The sequence below is a fragment of the Aquarana catesbeiana genome, unplaced genomic scaffold (assembly GCF_042186555.1).
Source record: "Aquarana catesbeiana isolate 2022-GZ unplaced genomic scaffold, ASM4218655v1 unanchor49, whole genome shotgun sequence".
Taxonomy (NCBI): domain Eukaryota; kingdom Metazoa; phylum Chordata; class Amphibia; order Anura; family Ranidae; genus Aquarana; species Aquarana catesbeiana.
The window spans coordinates 1-17743 of NW_027362705.1; the positions used below are offsets into that span (position 1 = coordinate 1).

At 45.4% G+C, this 17743-nt stretch overlaps 29 non-coding genes across 29 annotated transcripts; all 29 read right to left on the reverse strand.

The window, feature by feature from the left end:
- Positions 1-106: 106 nt before the first annotated feature.
- Positions 107-178, reverse strand: TRNAA-CGC (transfer RNA alanine (anticodon CGC)). Its single transcript has one exon. It is a non-coding gene; the product is annotated as a tRNA-Ala (tRNA).
- Positions 179-718: 540 nt separating this feature from the next.
- On the reverse strand, positions 719-790 carry TRNAA-UGC (transfer RNA alanine (anticodon UGC)). Its single transcript has one exon. It is a non-coding gene; the product is annotated as a tRNA-Ala (tRNA).
- A 1345-nt stretch (positions 791-2135) lies between these two features.
- TRNAA-UGC (transfer RNA alanine (anticodon UGC)) lies at positions 2136-2207 on the reverse strand. The gene has a single exon. It is a non-coding gene; the product is annotated as a tRNA-Ala (tRNA).
- A 161-nt stretch (positions 2208-2368) lies between these two features.
- On the reverse strand, positions 2369-2440 carry TRNAA-UGC (transfer RNA alanine (anticodon UGC)). Its single transcript has one exon. It is a non-coding gene; the product is annotated as a tRNA-Ala (tRNA).
- A 159-nt stretch (positions 2441-2599) lies between these two features.
- On the reverse strand, positions 2600-2671 carry TRNAA-CGC (transfer RNA alanine (anticodon CGC)). The gene has a single exon. It is a non-coding gene; the product is annotated as a tRNA-Ala (tRNA).
- A 540-nt stretch (positions 2672-3211) lies between these two features.
- On the reverse strand, positions 3212-3283 carry TRNAA-UGC (transfer RNA alanine (anticodon UGC)). Its single transcript has one exon. It is a non-coding gene; the product is annotated as a tRNA-Ala (tRNA).
- A 1345-nt stretch (positions 3284-4628) lies between these two features.
- On the reverse strand, positions 4629-4700 carry TRNAA-UGC (transfer RNA alanine (anticodon UGC)). Its single transcript has one exon. It is a non-coding gene; the product is annotated as a tRNA-Ala (tRNA).
- A 161-nt stretch (positions 4701-4861) lies between these two features.
- On the reverse strand, positions 4862-4933 carry TRNAA-UGC (transfer RNA alanine (anticodon UGC)). Its single transcript has one exon. It is a non-coding gene; the product is annotated as a tRNA-Ala (tRNA).
- A 159-nt stretch (positions 4934-5092) lies between these two features.
- On the reverse strand, positions 5093-5164 carry TRNAA-CGC (transfer RNA alanine (anticodon CGC)). The gene has a single exon. It is a non-coding gene; the product is annotated as a tRNA-Ala (tRNA).
- Positions 5165-5704: 540 nt separating this feature from the next.
- TRNAA-UGC (transfer RNA alanine (anticodon UGC)) lies at positions 5705-5776 on the reverse strand. The gene has a single exon. It is a non-coding gene; the product is annotated as a tRNA-Ala (tRNA).
- Positions 5777-7121: 1345 nt separating this feature from the next.
- On the reverse strand, positions 7122-7193 carry TRNAA-UGC (transfer RNA alanine (anticodon UGC)). Its single transcript has one exon. It is a non-coding gene; the product is annotated as a tRNA-Ala (tRNA).
- Positions 7194-7354: 161 nt separating this feature from the next.
- Positions 7355-7426, reverse strand: TRNAA-UGC (transfer RNA alanine (anticodon UGC)). Its single transcript has one exon. It is a non-coding gene; the product is annotated as a tRNA-Ala (tRNA).
- Positions 7427-7585: 159 nt separating this feature from the next.
- TRNAA-CGC (transfer RNA alanine (anticodon CGC)) lies at positions 7586-7657 on the reverse strand. The gene has a single exon. It is a non-coding gene; the product is annotated as a tRNA-Ala (tRNA).
- Positions 7658-8197: 540 nt separating this feature from the next.
- On the reverse strand, positions 8198-8269 carry TRNAA-UGC (transfer RNA alanine (anticodon UGC)). The gene has a single exon. It is a non-coding gene; the product is annotated as a tRNA-Ala (tRNA).
- Positions 8270-9614: 1345 nt separating this feature from the next.
- TRNAA-UGC (transfer RNA alanine (anticodon UGC)) lies at positions 9615-9686 on the reverse strand. The gene has a single exon. It is a non-coding gene; the product is annotated as a tRNA-Ala (tRNA).
- Positions 9687-9847: 161 nt separating this feature from the next.
- Positions 9848-9919, reverse strand: TRNAA-UGC (transfer RNA alanine (anticodon UGC)). Its single transcript has one exon. It is a non-coding gene; the product is annotated as a tRNA-Ala (tRNA).
- A 159-nt stretch (positions 9920-10078) lies between these two features.
- On the reverse strand, positions 10079-10150 carry TRNAA-CGC (transfer RNA alanine (anticodon CGC)). Its single transcript has one exon. It is a non-coding gene; the product is annotated as a tRNA-Ala (tRNA).
- Positions 10151-10690: 540 nt separating this feature from the next.
- On the reverse strand, positions 10691-10762 carry TRNAA-UGC (transfer RNA alanine (anticodon UGC)). Its single transcript has one exon. It is a non-coding gene; the product is annotated as a tRNA-Ala (tRNA).
- A 1345-nt stretch (positions 10763-12107) lies between these two features.
- On the reverse strand, positions 12108-12179 carry TRNAA-UGC (transfer RNA alanine (anticodon UGC)). Its single transcript has one exon. It is a non-coding gene; the product is annotated as a tRNA-Ala (tRNA).
- A 161-nt stretch (positions 12180-12340) lies between these two features.
- On the reverse strand, positions 12341-12412 carry TRNAA-UGC (transfer RNA alanine (anticodon UGC)). Its single transcript has one exon. It is a non-coding gene; the product is annotated as a tRNA-Ala (tRNA).
- A 159-nt stretch (positions 12413-12571) lies between these two features.
- Positions 12572-12643, reverse strand: TRNAA-CGC (transfer RNA alanine (anticodon CGC)). The gene has a single exon. It is a non-coding gene; the product is annotated as a tRNA-Ala (tRNA).
- A 540-nt stretch (positions 12644-13183) lies between these two features.
- On the reverse strand, positions 13184-13255 carry TRNAA-UGC (transfer RNA alanine (anticodon UGC)). Its single transcript has one exon. It is a non-coding gene; the product is annotated as a tRNA-Ala (tRNA).
- Positions 13256-14600: 1345 nt separating this feature from the next.
- On the reverse strand, positions 14601-14672 carry TRNAA-UGC (transfer RNA alanine (anticodon UGC)). The gene has a single exon. It is a non-coding gene; the product is annotated as a tRNA-Ala (tRNA).
- A 161-nt stretch (positions 14673-14833) lies between these two features.
- Positions 14834-14905, reverse strand: TRNAA-UGC (transfer RNA alanine (anticodon UGC)). The gene has a single exon. It is a non-coding gene; the product is annotated as a tRNA-Ala (tRNA).
- Positions 14906-15064: 159 nt separating this feature from the next.
- Positions 15065-15136, reverse strand: TRNAA-CGC (transfer RNA alanine (anticodon CGC)). Its single transcript has one exon. It is a non-coding gene; the product is annotated as a tRNA-Ala (tRNA).
- A 540-nt stretch (positions 15137-15676) lies between these two features.
- Positions 15677-15748, reverse strand: TRNAA-UGC (transfer RNA alanine (anticodon UGC)). Its single transcript has one exon. It is a non-coding gene; the product is annotated as a tRNA-Ala (tRNA).
- Positions 15749-17093: 1345 nt separating this feature from the next.
- Positions 17094-17165, reverse strand: TRNAA-UGC (transfer RNA alanine (anticodon UGC)). The gene has a single exon. It is a non-coding gene; the product is annotated as a tRNA-Ala (tRNA).
- Positions 17166-17326: 161 nt separating this feature from the next.
- Positions 17327-17398, reverse strand: TRNAA-UGC (transfer RNA alanine (anticodon UGC)). The gene has a single exon. It is a non-coding gene; the product is annotated as a tRNA-Ala (tRNA).
- Positions 17399-17557: 159 nt separating this feature from the next.
- On the reverse strand, positions 17558-17629 carry TRNAA-CGC (transfer RNA alanine (anticodon CGC)). The gene has a single exon. It is a non-coding gene; the product is annotated as a tRNA-Ala (tRNA).
- Between the last annotated feature and the right edge of the window lie 114 nt (positions 17630-17743).

A 17743-nucleotide genomic window follows, 5' to 3' on the forward strand; every position in this document is an offset into this window, starting at 1 on the left:
TTTGACTTTTGAGAGAAGTTCTCAGCAGGATTTTGCACTTTGTGGGGATCATTAGGCAACTCAGCATGCGCTACATCGCAACTAGACTCGGTTTTAAGATAAAGATTGGAGATGCCGGGGGTTGAACCCGGGACCTCACACATGCGAAGCGTGCGCTCTACCACTGAGCTACATCCCCCATACTTCACATAAGCAGACCTGTGCTTCTTGTGAGGCGAAAATTCAGGTAGAGGCAAAGTTAGTGCAGCGATCGACCTAGCTGCATTGTTGTATCCTGAAAGGGAGATGGCCCCTCCGCTATAAAACTCTGATCTGACCTCTCTGCCTTTGGCCGAGAACACTAATTGGGAGTCGGTCAGCTGCTGGTTTTCCAGCATACTCGTCCCACAGAAGCCAGCCATACGGCCGCTTTCTTTCGGACAGACCGACATACACACAACCCGAATGTCAGGCAGTTTTTCTTGAACCAGCCGTTGTCTCCTGACATTCGGCCCGTGAGTACCAGGTTAGAGTGTTACCCCCAAGTTTGACTTTAGAGAGAGGAACAAAGGAAAGAATTCCAGGCTGTCTGCTCCACCCTTATATATGCTAATGGCTTTGGAGGGTGAGGACATGGACGTTTATTGTAAGGGTTGTTTTGGCCAAATGTTTCTCAGGTGTGTGTGCACATGCCGAGGTAGCAGCTGCTTCCCTTGGAGTAGGATAAGTAAGGCTTACTTGGAGATGCCGGGGATTGAACCCGGGGCCTCACACATGCAAAGCGTGCGCTCTACCACTGAGCTACATCCCCTTATCTCGTGGAGGTCTTTGTGCCTTTTTCTCCACAAAGCTTTAAACGATGTTGCAGCCTTTAACCCGGCACCAGGCCTTCACATCTGTGTTCCACTACAAGTACTCAGGGCCTCCTTCACTTCCCAAAAACAACTACGCTTTCATTTTTTTTCTTCCAGGAAGGACTTTTAGCCTTCAGGAGCCAAAAGAAACCCATTTATGTCCGAATTGTGTTTGTCAGTTAGCTGACAACACATCATCTCCCAGCTGCATAAGTGAGCTCTCTTTGTGTCTGTGTCACATCTAATTACTGTGTGGTTCTCACCTGCACGAGCACTAGTCTGAGAGAGGCAGGGATTATGCGAAGTGAAGTTTCTTCTCAGGAGGTGTCAGGTCTCACACTGCAGATAGAGGTCATGCATTAACCCGTGCAAAGCCATGGCGAAAAGCCTCACGTTTCAACACAATAAGATACCGCTGACACAGGAATGTGAAGATTTCCTCTACTATAGGCTATGCGTACAGTTCAACAAATGACACCATTAAACTACATCTTCAGTGCACATCTTATGCAGGAAGGAAGAATTACTATGCCTTTAAAGAGTAACTCCTCTTTTGTTGAGAAAAAAAATAATCCCCTCTGGGTGATCAATGGACATTGCAAGGATTTTAACAAGCTTTGTTGCAGAGTCTTACCTGTTTCTTCTTCTCTGAAGGAATAGCTTTTTGTTGGATCATGTCTTGTGCAGGACCTATTTTAAATGGGAGTGTTTTTTTTTTCTTCACTTTTGACCAGCTGATGCACTTGCAGGGCTCTAGTGAGAAGAATGACAGGACCTGCAGTCCTTTAGAAGCAATTAACCATTTAGGATCAGCTCACCAAATCTGACATTTTTCTTGCAGAGGATGCCTAAAATCTGACTTGTATCTAAGTGCAGACTTCTGGGAAAATCAATGAGCCAATCACACAAACAGGAAGTGAAATCTCTGGGGGGCTGTTCCGTACACCAGTTGTGTACGGAACGCCTCCAAGTTGCCATATTGCATTGAATTTTATAGAAAATGACAGCGCTGCCGATTGAAAAGGAAAGATCATTTTTTCAATAAATGACTAGTGGTGCAATTGCATATACTATATTATTTTTTCTTATTTGCGATCTTTTTTTCTGAGGAAAGTGGAGATACCCTTAAAGCTTCACGTGAACAACAGACAGCCAATGATGTCAACTAGAGGTTCATATATGTGATTAGCATGCTTCCAAGAAAAGCCTGCCTTGCTGATTGTTCCTTACTACTGCCACTCATTTTGACAGCAGCCAGCACCCAAGTTTTGAACCCAATTGCAACCACCCCAAAGCAAAGGCTGGAGATGCCAGGGATTGAACCCGGGGCCTCACACATGCAAAGCGTGCGCTCTACCACTGAGCTACATCCCCTGCTTCTTCCTGCTTTTCTGTGCCTTTTTTTTTTTTTTTTCTTTTGGGGAGGAAGTTTGACTTTAGAGAGAAGTTCTCAACAGGATTTTGCACTTTGTGGGCATAATAAGGCAACTCAGCATGCGCTACATAGTAACTAATCTAGGTTTTAAGATAAAGAATGGAGATGCCGGGGATTGAACCCGGGGCCTCACACATGCAAAGCGCGCGCTCTACCACTGAGCTACATCCCCTTCTTGCTCTTGGATTTCTCTGCCTTTTTTTTTTTTTTCTTTTGGGGAGGAAGTTTGACTTTTGAGAGAAGTTCTCAGCAGGATTTTGCACTTTGTGGGGATCATTAGGCAACTCAGCATGCGCTACATCGCAACTAGACTCGGTTTTAAGATAAAGATTGGAGATGCCGGGGGTTGAACCCGGGACCTCACACATGCGAAGCGTGCGCTCTACCACTGAGCTACATCCCCCATACTTCACATAAGCAGACCTGTGCTTCTTGTGAGGCGAAAATTCAGGTAGAGGCAAAGTTAGTGCAGCGATCGACCTAGCTGCATTGTTGTATCCTGAAAGGGAGATGGCCCCTCCGCTATAAAACTCTGATCTGACCTCTCTGCCTTTGGCCGAGAACACTAATTGGGAGTCGGTCAGCTGCTGGTTTTCCAGCATACTCGTCCCACAGAAGCCAGCCATACGGCCGCTTTCTTTCGGACAGACCGACATACACACAACCCGAATGTCAGGCAGTTTTTCTTGAACCAGCCGTTGTCTCCTGACATTCGGCCCGTGAGTACCAGGTTAGAGTGTTACCCCCAAGTTTGACTTTAGAGAGAGGAACAAAGGAAAGAATTCCAGGCTGTCTGCTCCACCCTTATATATGCTAATGGCTTTGGAGGGTGAGGACATGGACGTTTATTGTAAGGGTTGTTTTGGCCAAATGTTTCTCAGGTGTGTGTGCACATGCCGAGGTAGCAGCTGCTTCCCTTGGAGTAGGATAAGTAAGGCTTACTTGGAGATGCCGGGGATTGAACCCGGGGCCTCACACATGCAAAGCGTGCGCTCTACCACTGAGCTACATCCCCTTATCTCGTGGAGGTCTTTGTGCCTTTTTCTCCACAAAGCTTTAAACGATGTTGCAGCCTTTAACCCGGCACCAGGCCTTCACATCTGTGTTCCACTACAAGTACTCAGGGCCTCCTTCACTTCCCAAAAACAACTACGCTTTCATTTTTTTTCTTCCAGGAAGGACTTTTAGCCTTCAGGAGCCAAAAGAAACCCATTTATGTCCGAATTGTGTTTGTCAGTTAGCTGACAACACATCATCTCCCAGCTGCATAAGTGAGCTCTCTTTGTGTCTGTGTCACATCTAATTACTGTGTGGTTCTCACCTGCACGAGCACTAGTCTGAGAGAGGCAGGGATTATGCGAAGTGAAGTTTCTTCTCAGGAGGTGTCAGGTCTCACACTGCAGATAGAGGTCATGCATTAACCCGTGCAAAGCCATGGCGAAAAGCCTCACGTTTCAACACAATAAGATACCGCTGACACAGGAATGTGAAGATTTCCTCTACTATAGGCTATGCGTACAGTTCAACAAATGACACCATTAAACTACATCTTCAGTGCACATCTTATGCAGGAAGGAAGAATTACTATGCCTTTAAAGAGTAACTCCTCTTTTGTTGAGAAAAAAAATAATCCCCTCTGGGTGATCAATGGACATTGCAAGGATTTTAACAAGCTTTGTTGCAGAGTCTTACCTGTTTCTTCTTCTCTGAAGGAATAGCTTTTTGTTGGATCATGTCTTGTGCAGGACCTATTTTAAATGGGAGTGTTTTTTTTTTCTTCACTTTTGACCAGCTGATGCACTTGCAGGGCTCTAGTGAGAAGAATGACAGGACCTGCAGTCCTTTAGAAGCAATTAACCATTTAGGATCAGCTCACCAAATCTGACATTTTTCTTGCAGAGGATGCCTAAAATCTGACTTGTATCTAAGTGCAGACTTCTGGGAAAATCAATGAGCCAATCACACAAACAGGAAGTGAAATCTCTGGGGGGCTGTTCCGTACACCAGTTGTGTACGGAACGCCTCCAAGTTGCCATATTGCATTGAATTTTATAGAAAATGACAGCGCTGCCGATTGAAAAGGAAAGATCATTTTTTCAATAAATGACTAGTGGTGCAATTGCATATACTATATTATTTTTTCTTATTTGCGATCTTTTTTTCTGAGGAAAGTGGAGATACCCTTAAAGCTTCACGTGAACAACAGACAGCCAATGATGTCAACTAGAGGTTCATATATGTGATTAGCATGCTTCCAAGAAAAGCCTGCCTTGCTGATTGTTCCTTACTACTGCCACTCATTTTGACAGCAGCCAGCACCCAAGTTTTGAACCCAATTGCAACCACCCCAAAGCAAAGGCTGGAGATGCCAGGGATTGAACCCGGGGCCTCACACATGCAAAGCGTGCGCTCTACCACTGAGCTACATCCCCTGCTTCTTCCTGCTTTTCTGTGCCTTTTTTTTTTTTTTTTCTTTTGGGGAGGAAGTTTGACTTTAGAGAGAAGTTCTCAACAGGATTTTGCACTTTGTGGGCATAATAAGGCAACTCAGCATGCGCTACATAGTAACTAATCTAGGTTTTAAGATAAAGAATGGAGATGCCGGGGATTGAACCCGGGGCCTCACACATGCAAAGCGCGCGCTCTACCACTGAGCTACATCCCCTTCTTGCTCTTGGATTTCTCTGCCTTTTTTTTTTTTTTCTTTTGGGGAGGAAGTTTGACTTTTGAGAGAAGTTCTCAGCAGGATTTTGCACTTTGTGGGGATCATTAGGCAACTCAGCATGCGCTACATCGCAACTAGACTCGGTTTTAAGATAAAGATTGGAGATGCCGGGGGTTGAACCCGGGACCTCACACATGCGAAGCGTGCGCTCTACCACTGAGCTACATCCCCCATACTTCACATAAGCAGACCTGTGCTTCTTGTGAGGCGAAAATTCAGGTAGAGGCAAAGTTAGTGCAGCGATCGACCTAGCTGCATTGTTGTATCCTGAAAGGGAGATGGCCCCTCCGCTATAAAACTCTGATCTGACCTCTCTGCCTTTGGCCGAGAACACTAATTGGGAGTCGGTCAGCTGCTGGTTTTCCAGCATACTCGTCCCACAGAAGCCAGCCATACGGCCGCTTTCTTTCGGACAGACCGACATACACACAACCCGAATGTCAGGCAGTTTTTCTTGAACCAGCCGTTGTCTCCTGACATTCGGCCCGTGAGTACCAGGTTAGAGTGTTACCCCCAAGTTTGACTTTAGAGAGAGGAACAAAGGAAAGAATTCCAGGCTGTCTGCTCCACCCTTATATATGCTAATGGCTTTGGAGGGTGAGGACATGGACGTTTATTGTAAGGGTTGTTTTGGCCAAATGTTTCTCAGGTGTGTGTGCACATGCCGAGGTAGCAGCTGCTTCCCTTGGAGTAGGATAAGTAAGGCTTACTTGGAGATGCCGGGGATTGAACCCGGGGCCTCACACATGCAAAGCGTGCGCTCTACCACTGAGCTACATCCCCTTATCTCGTGGAGGTCTTTGTGCCTTTTTCTCCACAAAGCTTTAAACGATGTTGCAGCCTTTAACCCGGCACCAGGCCTTCACATCTGTGTTCCACTACAAGTACTCAGGGCCTCCTTCACTTCCCAAAAACAACTACGCTTTCATTTTTTTTCTTCCAGGAAGGACTTTTAGCCTTCAGGAGCCAAAAGAAACCCATTTATGTCCGAATTGTGTTTGTCAGTTAGCTGACAACACATCATCTCCCAGCTGCATAAGTGAGCTCTCTTTGTGTCTGTGTCACATCTAATTACTGTGTGGTTCTCACCTGCACGAGCACTAGTCTGAGAGAGGCAGGGATTATGCGAAGTGAAGTTTCTTCTCAGGAGGTGTCAGGTCTCACACTGCAGATAGAGGTCATGCATTAACCCGTGCAAAGCCATGGCGAAAAGCCTCACGTTTCAACACAATAAGATACCGCTGACACAGGAATGTGAAGATTTCCTCTACTATAGGCTATGCGTACAGTTCAACAAATGACACCATTAAACTACATCTTCAGTGCACATCTTATGCAGGAAGGAAGAATTACTATGCCTTTAAAGAGTAACTCCTCTTTTGTTGAGAAAAAAAATAATCCCCTCTGGGTGATCAATGGACATTGCAAGGATTTTAACAAGCTTTGTTGCAGAGTCTTACCTGTTTCTTCTTCTCTGAAGGAATAGCTTTTTGTTGGATCATGTCTTGTGCAGGACCTATTTTAAATGGGAGTGTTTTTTTTTTCTTCACTTTTGACCAGCTGATGCACTTGCAGGGCTCTAGTGAGAAGAATGACAGGACCTGCAGTCCTTTAGAAGCAATTAACCATTTAGGATCAGCTCACCAAATCTGACATTTTTCTTGCAGAGGATGCCTAAAATCTGACTTGTATCTAAGTGCAGACTTCTGGGAAAATCAATGAGCCAATCACACAAACAGGAAGTGAAATCTCTGGGGGGCTGTTCCGTACACCAGTTGTGTACGGAACGCCTCCAAGTTGCCATATTGCATTGAATTTTATAGAAAATGACAGCGCTGCCGATTGAAAAGGAAAGATCATTTTTTCAATAAATGACTAGTGGTGCAATTGCATATACTATATTATTTTTTCTTATTTGCGATCTTTTTTTCTGAGGAAAGTGGAGATACCCTTAAAGCTTCACGTGAACAACAGACAGCCAATGATGTCAACTAGAGGTTCATATATGTGATTAGCATGCTTCCAAGAAAAGCCTGCCTTGCTGATTGTTCCTTACTACTGCCACTCATTTTGACAGCAGCCAGCACCCAAGTTTTGAACCCAATTGCAACCACCCCAAAGCAAAGGCTGGAGATGCCAGGGATTGAACCCGGGGCCTCACACATGCAAAGCGTGCGCTCTACCACTGAGCTACATCCCCTGCTTCTTCCTGCTTTTCTGTGCCTTTTTTTTTTTTTTTTCTTTTGGGGAGGAAGTTTGACTTTAGAGAGAAGTTCTCAACAGGATTTTGCACTTTGTGGGCATAATAAGGCAACTCAGCATGCGCTACATAGTAACTAATCTAGGTTTTAAGATAAAGAATGGAGATGCCGGGGATTGAACCCGGGGCCTCACACATGCAAAGCGCGCGCTCTACCACTGAGCTACATCCCCTTCTTGCTCTTGGATTTCTCTGCCTTTTTTTTTTTTTTCTTTTGGGGAGGAAGTTTGACTTTTGAGAGAAGTTCTCAGCAGGATTTTGCACTTTGTGGGGATCATTAGGCAACTCAGCATGCGCTACATCGCAACTAGACTCGGTTTTAAGATAAAGATTGGAGATGCCGGGGGTTGAACCCGGGACCTCACACATGCGAAGCGTGCGCTCTACCACTGAGCTACATCCCCCATACTTCACATAAGCAGACCTGTGCTTCTTGTGAGGCGAAAATTCAGGTAGAGGCAAAGTTAGTGCAGCGATCGACCTAGCTGCATTGTTGTATCCTGAAAGGGAGATGGCCCCTCCGCTATAAAACTCTGATCTGACCTCTCTGCCTTTGGCCGAGAACACTAATTGGGAGTCGGTCAGCTGCTGGTTTTCCAGCATACTCGTCCCACAGAAGCCAGCCATACGGCCGCTTTCTTTCGGACAGACCGACATACACACAACCCGAATGTCAGGCAGTTTTTCTTGAACCAGCCGTTGTCTCCTGACATTCGGCCCGTGAGTACCAGGTTAGAGTGTTACCCCCAAGTTTGACTTTAGAGAGAGGAACAAAGGAAAGAATTCCAGGCTGTCTGCTCCACCCTTATATATGCTAATGGCTTTGGAGGGTGAGGACATGGACGTTTATTGTAAGGGTTGTTTTGGCCAAATGTTTCTCAGGTGTGTGTGCACATGCCGAGGTAGCAGCTGCTTCCCTTGGAGTAGGATAAGTAAGGCTTACTTGGAGATGCCGGGGATTGAACCCGGGGCCTCACACATGCAAAGCGTGCGCTCTACCACTGAGCTACATCCCCTTATCTCGTGGAGGTCTTTGTGCCTTTTTCTCCACAAAGCTTTAAACGATGTTGCAGCCTTTAACCCGGCACCAGGCCTTCACATCTGTGTTCCACTACAAGTACTCAGGGCCTCCTTCACTTCCCAAAAACAACTACGCTTTCATTTTTTTTCTTCCAGGAAGGACTTTTAGCCTTCAGGAGCCAAAAGAAACCCATTTATGTCCGAATTGTGTTTGTCAGTTAGCTGACAACACATCATCTCCCAGCTGCATAAGTGAGCTCTCTTTGTGTCTGTGTCACATCTAATTACTGTGTGGTTCTCACCTGCACGAGCACTAGTCTGAGAGAGGCAGGGATTATGCGAAGTGAAGTTTCTTCTCAGGAGGTGTCAGGTCTCACACTGCAGATAGAGGTCATGCATTAACCCGTGCAAAGCCATGGCGAAAAGCCTCACGTTTCAACACAATAAGATACCGCTGACACAGGAATGTGAAGATTTCCTCTACTATAGGCTATGCGTACAGTTCAACAAATGACACCATTAAACTACATCTTCAGTGCACATCTTATGCAGGAAGGAAGAATTACTATGCCTTTAAAGAGTAACTCCTCTTTTGTTGAGAAAAAAAATAATCCCCTCTGGGTGATCAATGGACATTGCAAGGATTTTAACAAGCTTTGTTGCAGAGTCTTACCTGTTTCTTCTTCTCTGAAGGAATAGCTTTTTGTTGGATCATGTCTTGTGCAGGACCTATTTTAAATGGGAGTGTTTTTTTTTTCTTCACTTTTGACCAGCTGATGCACTTGCAGGGCTCTAGTGAGAAGAATGACAGGACCTGCAGTCCTTTAGAAGCAATTAACCATTTAGGATCAGCTCACCAAATCTGACATTTTTCTTGCAGAGGATGCCTAAAATCTGACTTGTATCTAAGTGCAGACTTCTGGGAAAATCAATGAGCCAATCACACAAACAGGAAGTGAAATCTCTGGGGGGCTGTTCCGTACACCAGTTGTGTACGGAACGCCTCCAAGTTGCCATATTGCATTGAATTTTATAGAAAATGACAGCGCTGCCGATTGAAAAGGAAAGATCATTTTTTCAATAAATGACTAGTGGTGCAATTGCATATACTATATTATTTTTTCTTATTTGCGATCTTTTTTTCTGAGGAAAGTGGAGATACCCTTAAAGCTTCACGTGAACAACAGACAGCCAATGATGTCAACTAGAGGTTCATATATGTGATTAGCATGCTTCCAAGAAAAGCCTGCCTTGCTGATTGTTCCTTACTACTGCCACTCATTTTGACAGCAGCCAGCACCCAAGTTTTGAACCCAATTGCAACCACCCCAAAGCAAAGGCTGGAGATGCCAGGGATTGAACCCGGGGCCTCACACATGCAAAGCGTGCGCTCTACCACTGAGCTACATCCCCTGCTTCTTCCTGCTTTTCTGTGCCTTTTTTTTTTTTTTTTCTTTTGGGGAGGAAGTTTGACTTTAGAGAGAAGTTCTCAACAGGATTTTGCACTTTGTGGGCATAATAAGGCAACTCAGCATGCGCTACATAGTAACTAATCTAGGTTTTAAGATAAAGAATGGAGATGCCGGGGATTGAACCCGGGGCCTCACACATGCAAAGCGCGCGCTCTACCACTGAGCTACATCCCCTTCTTGCTCTTGGATTTCTCTGCCTTTTTTTTTTTTTTCTTTTGGGGAGGAAGTTTGACTTTTGAGAGAAGTTCTCAGCAGGATTTTGCACTTTGTGGGGATCATTAGGCAACTCAGCATGCGCTACATCGCAACTAGACTCGGTTTTAAGATAAAGATTGGAGATGCCGGGGGTTGAACCCGGGACCTCACACATGCGAAGCGTGCGCTCTACCACTGAGCTACATCCCCCATACTTCACATAAGCAGACCTGTGCTTCTTGTGAGGCGAAAATTCAGGTAGAGGCAAAGTTAGTGCAGCGATCGACCTAGCTGCATTGTTGTATCCTGAAAGGGAGATGGCCCCTCCGCTATAAAACTCTGATCTGACCTCTCTGCCTTTGGCCGAGAACACTAATTGGGAGTCGGTCAGCTGCTGGTTTTCCAGCATACTCGTCCCACAGAAGCCAGCCATACGGCCGCTTTCTTTCGGACAGACCGACATACACACAACCCGAATGTCAGGCAGTTTTTCTTGAACCAGCCGTTGTCTCCTGACATTCGGCCCGTGAGTACCAGGTTAGAGTGTTACCCCCAAGTTTGACTTTAGAGAGAGGAACAAAGGAAAGAATTCCAGGCTGTCTGCTCCACCCTTATATATGCTAATGGCTTTGGAGGGTGAGGACATGGACGTTTATTGTAAGGGTTGTTTTGGCCAAATGTTTCTCAGGTGTGTGTGCACATGCCGAGGTAGCAGCTGCTTCCCTTGGAGTAGGATAAGTAAGGCTTACTTGGAGATGCCGGGGATTGAACCCGGGGCCTCACACATGCAAAGCGTGCGCTCTACCACTGAGCTACATCCCCTTATCTCGTGGAGGTCTTTGTGCCTTTTTCTCCACAAAGCTTTAAACGATGTTGCAGCCTTTAACCCGGCACCAGGCCTTCACATCTGTGTTCCACTACAAGTACTCAGGGCCTCCTTCACTTCCCAAAAACAACTACGCTTTCATTTTTTTTCTTCCAGGAAGGACTTTTAGCCTTCAGGAGCCAAAAGAAACCCATTTATGTCCGAATTGTGTTTGTCAGTTAGCTGACAACACATCATCTCCCAGCTGCATAAGTGAGCTCTCTTTGTGTCTGTGTCACATCTAATTACTGTGTGGTTCTCACCTGCACGAGCACTAGTCTGAGAGAGGCAGGGATTATGCGAAGTGAAGTTTCTTCTCAGGAGGTGTCAGGTCTCACACTGCAGATAGAGGTCATGCATTAACCCGTGCAAAGCCATGGCGAAAAGCCTCACGTTTCAACACAATAAGATACCGCTGACACAGGAATGTGAAGATTTCCTCTACTATAGGCTATGCGTACAGTTCAACAAATGACACCATTAAACTACATCTTCAGTGCACATCTTATGCAGGAAGGAAGAATTACTATGCCTTTAAAGAGTAACTCCTCTTTTGTTGAGAAAAAAAATAATCCCCTCTGGGTGATCAATGGACATTGCAAGGATTTTAACAAGCTTTGTTGCAGAGTCTTACCTGTTTCTTCTTCTCTGAAGGAATAGCTTTTTGTTGGATCATGTCTTGTGCAGGACCTATTTTAAATGGGAGTGTTTTTTTTTTCTTCACTTTTGACCAGCTGATGCACTTGCAGGGCTCTAGTGAGAAGAATGACAGGACCTGCAGTCCTTTAGAAGCAATTAACCATTTAGGATCAGCTCACCAAATCTGACATTTTTCTTGCAGAGGATGCCTAAAATCTGACTTGTATCTAAGTGCAGACTTCTGGGAAAATCAATGAGCCAATCACACAAACAGGAAGTGAAATCTCTGGGGGGCTGTTCCGTACACCAGTTGTGTACGGAACGCCTCCAAGTTGCCATATTGCATTGAATTTTATAGAAAATGACAGCGCTGCCGATTGAAAAGGAAAGATCATTTTTTCAATAAATGACTAGTGGTGCAATTGCATATACTATATTATTTTTTCTTATTTGCGATCTTTTTTTCTGAGGAAAGTGGAGATACCCTTAAAGCTTCACGTGAACAACAGACAGCCAATGATGTCAACTAGAGGTTCATATATGTGATTAGCATGCTTCCAAGAAAAGCCTGCCTTGCTGATTGTTCCTTACTACTGCCACTCATTTTGACAGCAGCCAGCACCCAAGTTTTGAACCCAATTGCAACCACCCCAAAGCAAAGGCTGGAGATGCCAGGGATTGAACCCGGGGCCTCACACATGCAAAGCGTGCGCTCTACCACTGAGCTACATCCCCTGCTTCTTCCTGCTTTTCTGTGCCTTTTTTTTTTTTTTTTCTTTTGGGGAGGAAGTTTGACTTTAGAGAGAAGTTCTCAACAGGATTTTGCACTTTGTGGGCATAATAAGGCAACTCAGCATGCGCTACATAGTAACTAATCTAGGTTTTAAGATAAAGAATGGAGATGCCGGGGATTGAACCCGGGGCCTCACACATGCAAAGCGCGCGCTCTACCACTGAGCTACATCCCCTTCTTGCTCTTGGATTTCTCTGCCTTTTTTTTTTTTTTCTTTTGGGGAGGAAGTTTGACTTTTGAGAGAAGTTCTCAGCAGGATTTTGCACTTTGTGGGGATCATTAGGCAACTCAGCATGCGCTACATCGCAACTAGACTCGGTTTTAAGATAAAGATTGGAGATGCCGGGGGTTGAACCCGGGACCTCACACATGCGAAGCGTGCGCTCTACCACTGAGCTACATCCCCCATACTTCACATAAGCAGACCTGTGCTTCTTGTGAGGCGAAAATTCAGGTAGAGGCAAAGTTAGTGCAGCGATCGACCTAGCTGCATTGTTGTATCCTGAAAGGGAGATGGCCCCTCCGCTATAAAACTCTGATCTGACCTCTCTGCCTTTGGCCGAGAACACTAATTGGGAGTCGGTCAGCTGCTGGTTTTCCAGCATACTCGTCCCACAGAAGCCAGCCATACGGCCGCTTTCTTTCGGACAGACCGACATACACACAACCCGAATGTCAGGCAGTTTTTCTTGAACCAGCCGTTGTCTCCTGACATTCGGCCCGTGAGTACCAGGTTAGAGTGTTACCCCCAAGTTTGACTTTAGAGAGAGGAACAAAGGAAAGAATTCCAGGCTGTCTGCTCCACCCTTATATATGCTAATGGCTTTGGAGGGTGAGGACATGGACGTTTATTGTAAGGGTTGTTTTGGCCAAATGTTTCTCAGGTGTGTGTGCACATGCCGAGGTAGCAGCTGCTTCCCTTGGAGTAGGATAAGTAAGGCTTACTTGGAGATGCCGGGGATTGAACCCGGGGCCTCACACATGCAAAGCGTGCGCTCTACCACTGAGCTACATCCCCTTATCTCGTGGAGGTCTTTGTGCCTTTTTCTCCACAAAGCTTTAAACGATGTTGCAGCCTTTAACCCGGCACCAGGCCTTCACATCTGTGTTCCACTACAAGTACTCAGGGCCTCCTTCACTTCCCAAAAACAACTACGCTTTCATTTTTTTTCTTCCAGGAAGGACTTTTAGCCTTCAGGAGCCAAAAGAAACCCATTTATGTCCGAATTGTGTTTGTCAGTTAGCTGACAACACATCATCTCCCAGCTGCATAAGTGAGCTCTCTTTGTGTCTGTGTCACATCTAATTACTGTGTGGTTCTCACCTGCACGAGCACTAGTCTGAGAGAGGCAGGGATTATGCGAAGTGAAGTTTCTTCTCAGGAGGTGTCAGGTCTCACACTGCAGATAGAGGTCATGCATTAACCCGTGCAAAGCCATGGCGAAAAGCCTCACGTTTCAACACAATAAGATACCGCTGACACAGGAATGTGAAGATTTCCTCTACTATAGGCTATGCGTACAGTTCAACAAATGACACCATTAAACTACATCTTCAGTGCACATCTTATGCAGGAAGGAAGAATTACTATGCCTTTAAAGAGTAACTCCTCTTTTGTTGAGAAAAAAAATAATCCCCTCTGGGTGATCAATGGACATTGCAAGGATTTTAACAAGCTTTGTTGCAGAGTCTTACCTGTTTCTTCTTCTCTGAAGGAATAGCTTTTTGTTGGATCATGTCTTGTGCAGGACCTATTTTAAATGGGAGTGTTTTTTTTTTCTTCACTTTTGACCAGCTGATGCACTTGCAGGGCTCTAGTGAGAAGAATGACAGGACCTGCAGTCCTTTAGAAGCAATTAACCATTTAGGATCAGCTCACCAAATCTGACATTTTTCTTGCAGAGGATGCCTAAAATCTGACTTGTATCTAAGTGCAGACTTCTGGGAAAATCAATGAGCCAATCACACAAACAGGAAGTGAAATCTCTGGGGGGCTGTTCCGTACACCAGTTGTGTACGGAACGCCTCCAAGTTGCCATATTGCATTGAATTTTATAGAAAATGACAGCGCTGCCGATTGAAAAGGAAAGATCATTTTTTCAATAAATGACTAGTGGTGCAATTGCATATACTATATTATTTTTTCTTATTTGCGATCTTTTTTTCTGAGGAAAGTGGAGATACCCTTAAAGCTTCACGTGAACAACAGACAGCCAATGATGTCAACTAGAGGTTCATATATGTGATTAGCATGCTTCCAAGAAAAGCCTGCCTTGCTGATTGTTCCTTACTACTGCCACTCATTTTGACAGCAGCCAGCACCCAAGTTTTGAACCCAATTGCAACCACCCCAAAGCAAAGGCTGGAGATGCCAGGGATTGAACCCGGGGCCTCACACATGCAAAGCGTGCGCTCTACCACTGAGCTACATCCCCTGCTTCTTCCTGCTTTTCTGTGCCTTTTTTTTTTTTTTTTCTTTTGGGGAGGAAGTTTGACTTTAGAGAGAAGTTCTCAACAGGATTTTGCACTTTGTGGGCATAATAAGGCAACTCAGCATGCGCTACATAGTAACTAATCTAGGTTTTAAGATAAAGAATGGAGATGCCGGGGATTGAACCCGGGGCCTCACACATGCAAAGCGCGCGCTCTACCACTGAGCTACATCCCCTTCTTGCTCTTGGATTTCTCTGCCTTTTTTTTTTTTTTCTTTTGGGGAGGAAGTTTGACTTTTGAGAGAAGTTCTCAGCAGGATTTTGCACTTTGTGGGGATCATTAGGCAACTCAGCATGCGCTACATCGCAACTAGACTCGGTTTTAAGATAAAGATTGGAGATGCCGGGGGTTGAACCCGGGACCTCACACATGCGAAGCGTGCGCTCTACCACTGAGCTACATCCCCCATACTTCACATAAGCAGACCTGTGCTTCTTGTGAGGCGAAAATTCAGGTAGAGGCAAAGTTAGTGCAGCGATCGACCTAGCTGCATTGTTGTATCCTGAAAGGGAGATGGCCCCTCCGCTATAAAACTCTGATCTGACCTCTCTGCCTTTGGCCGAGAACACTAATTGGGAGTCGGTCAGCTGCTGGTTTTCCAGCATACTCGTCCCACAGAAGCCAGCCATACGGCCGCTTTCTTTCGGACAGACCGACATACACACAACCCGAATGTCAGGCAGTTTTTCTTGAACCAGCCGTTGTCTCCTGACATTCGGCCCGTGAGTACCAGGTTAGAGTGTTACCCCCAAGTTTGACTTTAGAGAGAGGAACAAAGGAAAGAATTCCAGGCTGTCTGCTCCACCCTTATATATGCTAATGGCTTTGGAGGGTGAGGACATGGACGTTTATTGTAAGGGTTGTTTTGGCCAAATGTTTCTCAGGTGTGTGTGCACATGCCGAGGTAGCAGCTGCTTCCCTTGGAGTAGGATAAGTAAGGCTTACTTGGAGATGCCGGGGATTGAACCCGGGGCCTCACACATGCAAAGCGTGCGCTCTACCACTGAGCTACATCCCCTTATCTCGTGGAGGTCTTTGTGCCTTTTTCTCCACAAAGCTTTAAACGATGTTGCAGCCTTTAACCCGGCACCAGGCCTTCACATCTGTGTTCCACTACAAGTACTCAGGGCCTCCTTCACTTCCCAAAAACAACTACGCTTTCATTTTTTTTCTTCCAGGAAGGACTTTTAGCCTTCAGGAGCCAAAAGAAACCCATTTATGTCCGAATTGTGTTTGTCAGTTAGCTGACAACACATCATCTCCCAGCTGCATAAGTGAGCTCTCTTTGTGTCTGTGTCACATCTAATTACTGTGTGGTTCTCACCTGCACGAGCACTAGTCTGAGAGAGGCAGGGATTATGCGAAGTGAAGTTTCTTCTCAGGAGGTGTCAGGTCTCACACTGCAGATAGAGGTCATGCATTAACCCGTGCAAAGCCATGGCGAAAAGCCTCACGTTTCAACACAATAAGATACCGCTGACACAGGAATGTGAAGATTTCCTCTACTATAGGCTATGCGTACAGTTCAACAAATGACACCATTAAACTACATCTTCAGTGCACATCTTATGCAGGAAGGAAGAATTACTATGCCTTTAAAGAGTAACTCCTCTTTTGTTGAGAAAAAAAATAATCCCCTCTGGGTGATCAATGGACATTGCAAGGATTTTAACAAGCTTTGTTGCAGAGTCTTACCTGTTTCTTCTTCTCTGAAGGAATAGCTTTTTGTTGGATCATGTCTTGTGCAGGACCTATTTTAAATGGGAGTGTTTTTTTTTTCTTCACTTTTGACCAGCTGATGCACTTGCAGGGCTCTAGTGAGAAGAATGACAGGACCTGCAGTCCTTTAGAAGCAATTAACCATTTAGGATCAGCTCACCAAATCTGACATTTTTCTTGCAGAGGATGCCTAAAATCTGACTTGTATCTAAGTGCAGACTTCTGGGAAAATCAATGAGCCAATCACACAAACAGGAAGTGAAATCTCTGGGGGGCTGTTCCGTACACCAGTTGTGTACGGAACGCCTCCAAGTTGCCATATTGCATTGAATTTTATAGAAAATGACAGCGCTGCCGATTGAAAAGGAAAGATCATTTTTTCAATAAATGACTAGTGGTGCAATTGCATATACTATATTATTTTTTCTTATTTGCGATCTTTTTTTCTGAGGAAAGTGGAGATACCCTTAAAGCTTCACGTGAACAACAGACAGCCAATGATGTCAACTAGAGGTTCATATATGTGATTAGCATGCTTCCAAGAAAAGCCTGCCTTGCTGATTGTTCCTTACTACTGCCACTCATTTTGACAGCAGCCAGCACCCAAGTTTTGAACCCAATTGCAACCACCCCAAAGCAAAGGCTGGAGATGCCAGGGATTGAACCCGGGGCCTCACACATGCAAAGCGTGCGCTCTACCACTGAGCTACATCCCCTGCTTCTTCCTGCTTTTCTGTGCCTTTTTTTTTTTTTTTTCTTTTGGGGAGGAAGTTTGACTTTAGAGAGAAGTTCTCAACAGGATTTTGCACTTTGTGGGCATAATAAGGCAACTCAGCATGCGCTACATAGTAACTAATCTAGGTTTTAAGATAAAGAATGGAGATGCCGGGGATTGAACCCGGGGCCTCACACATGCAAAGCGCGCGCTCTACCACTGAGCTACATCCCCTTCTTGCTCTTGGATTTCTCTGCCTTTTTTTTTTTTTTCTTTTGGGGAGGAAGTTTGACTTTTGAGAGAAGTTCTCAGCAGGATTTTGCACTTTGTGGGGATCATTAGGCAACTCAGCATGCGCTACATCGCAACTAGACTCGGTTTTAAGATAAAGATTGGAGATGCCGGGGGTTGAACCCGGGACCTCACACATGCGAAGCGTGCGCTCTACCACTGAGCTACATCCCCCATACTTCACATAAGCAGACCTGTGCTTCTTGTGAGGCGAAAATTCAGGTAGAGGCAAAGTTAGTGCAGCGATCGACCTAGCTGCATTGTTGTATCCTGAAAGGGAGATGGCCC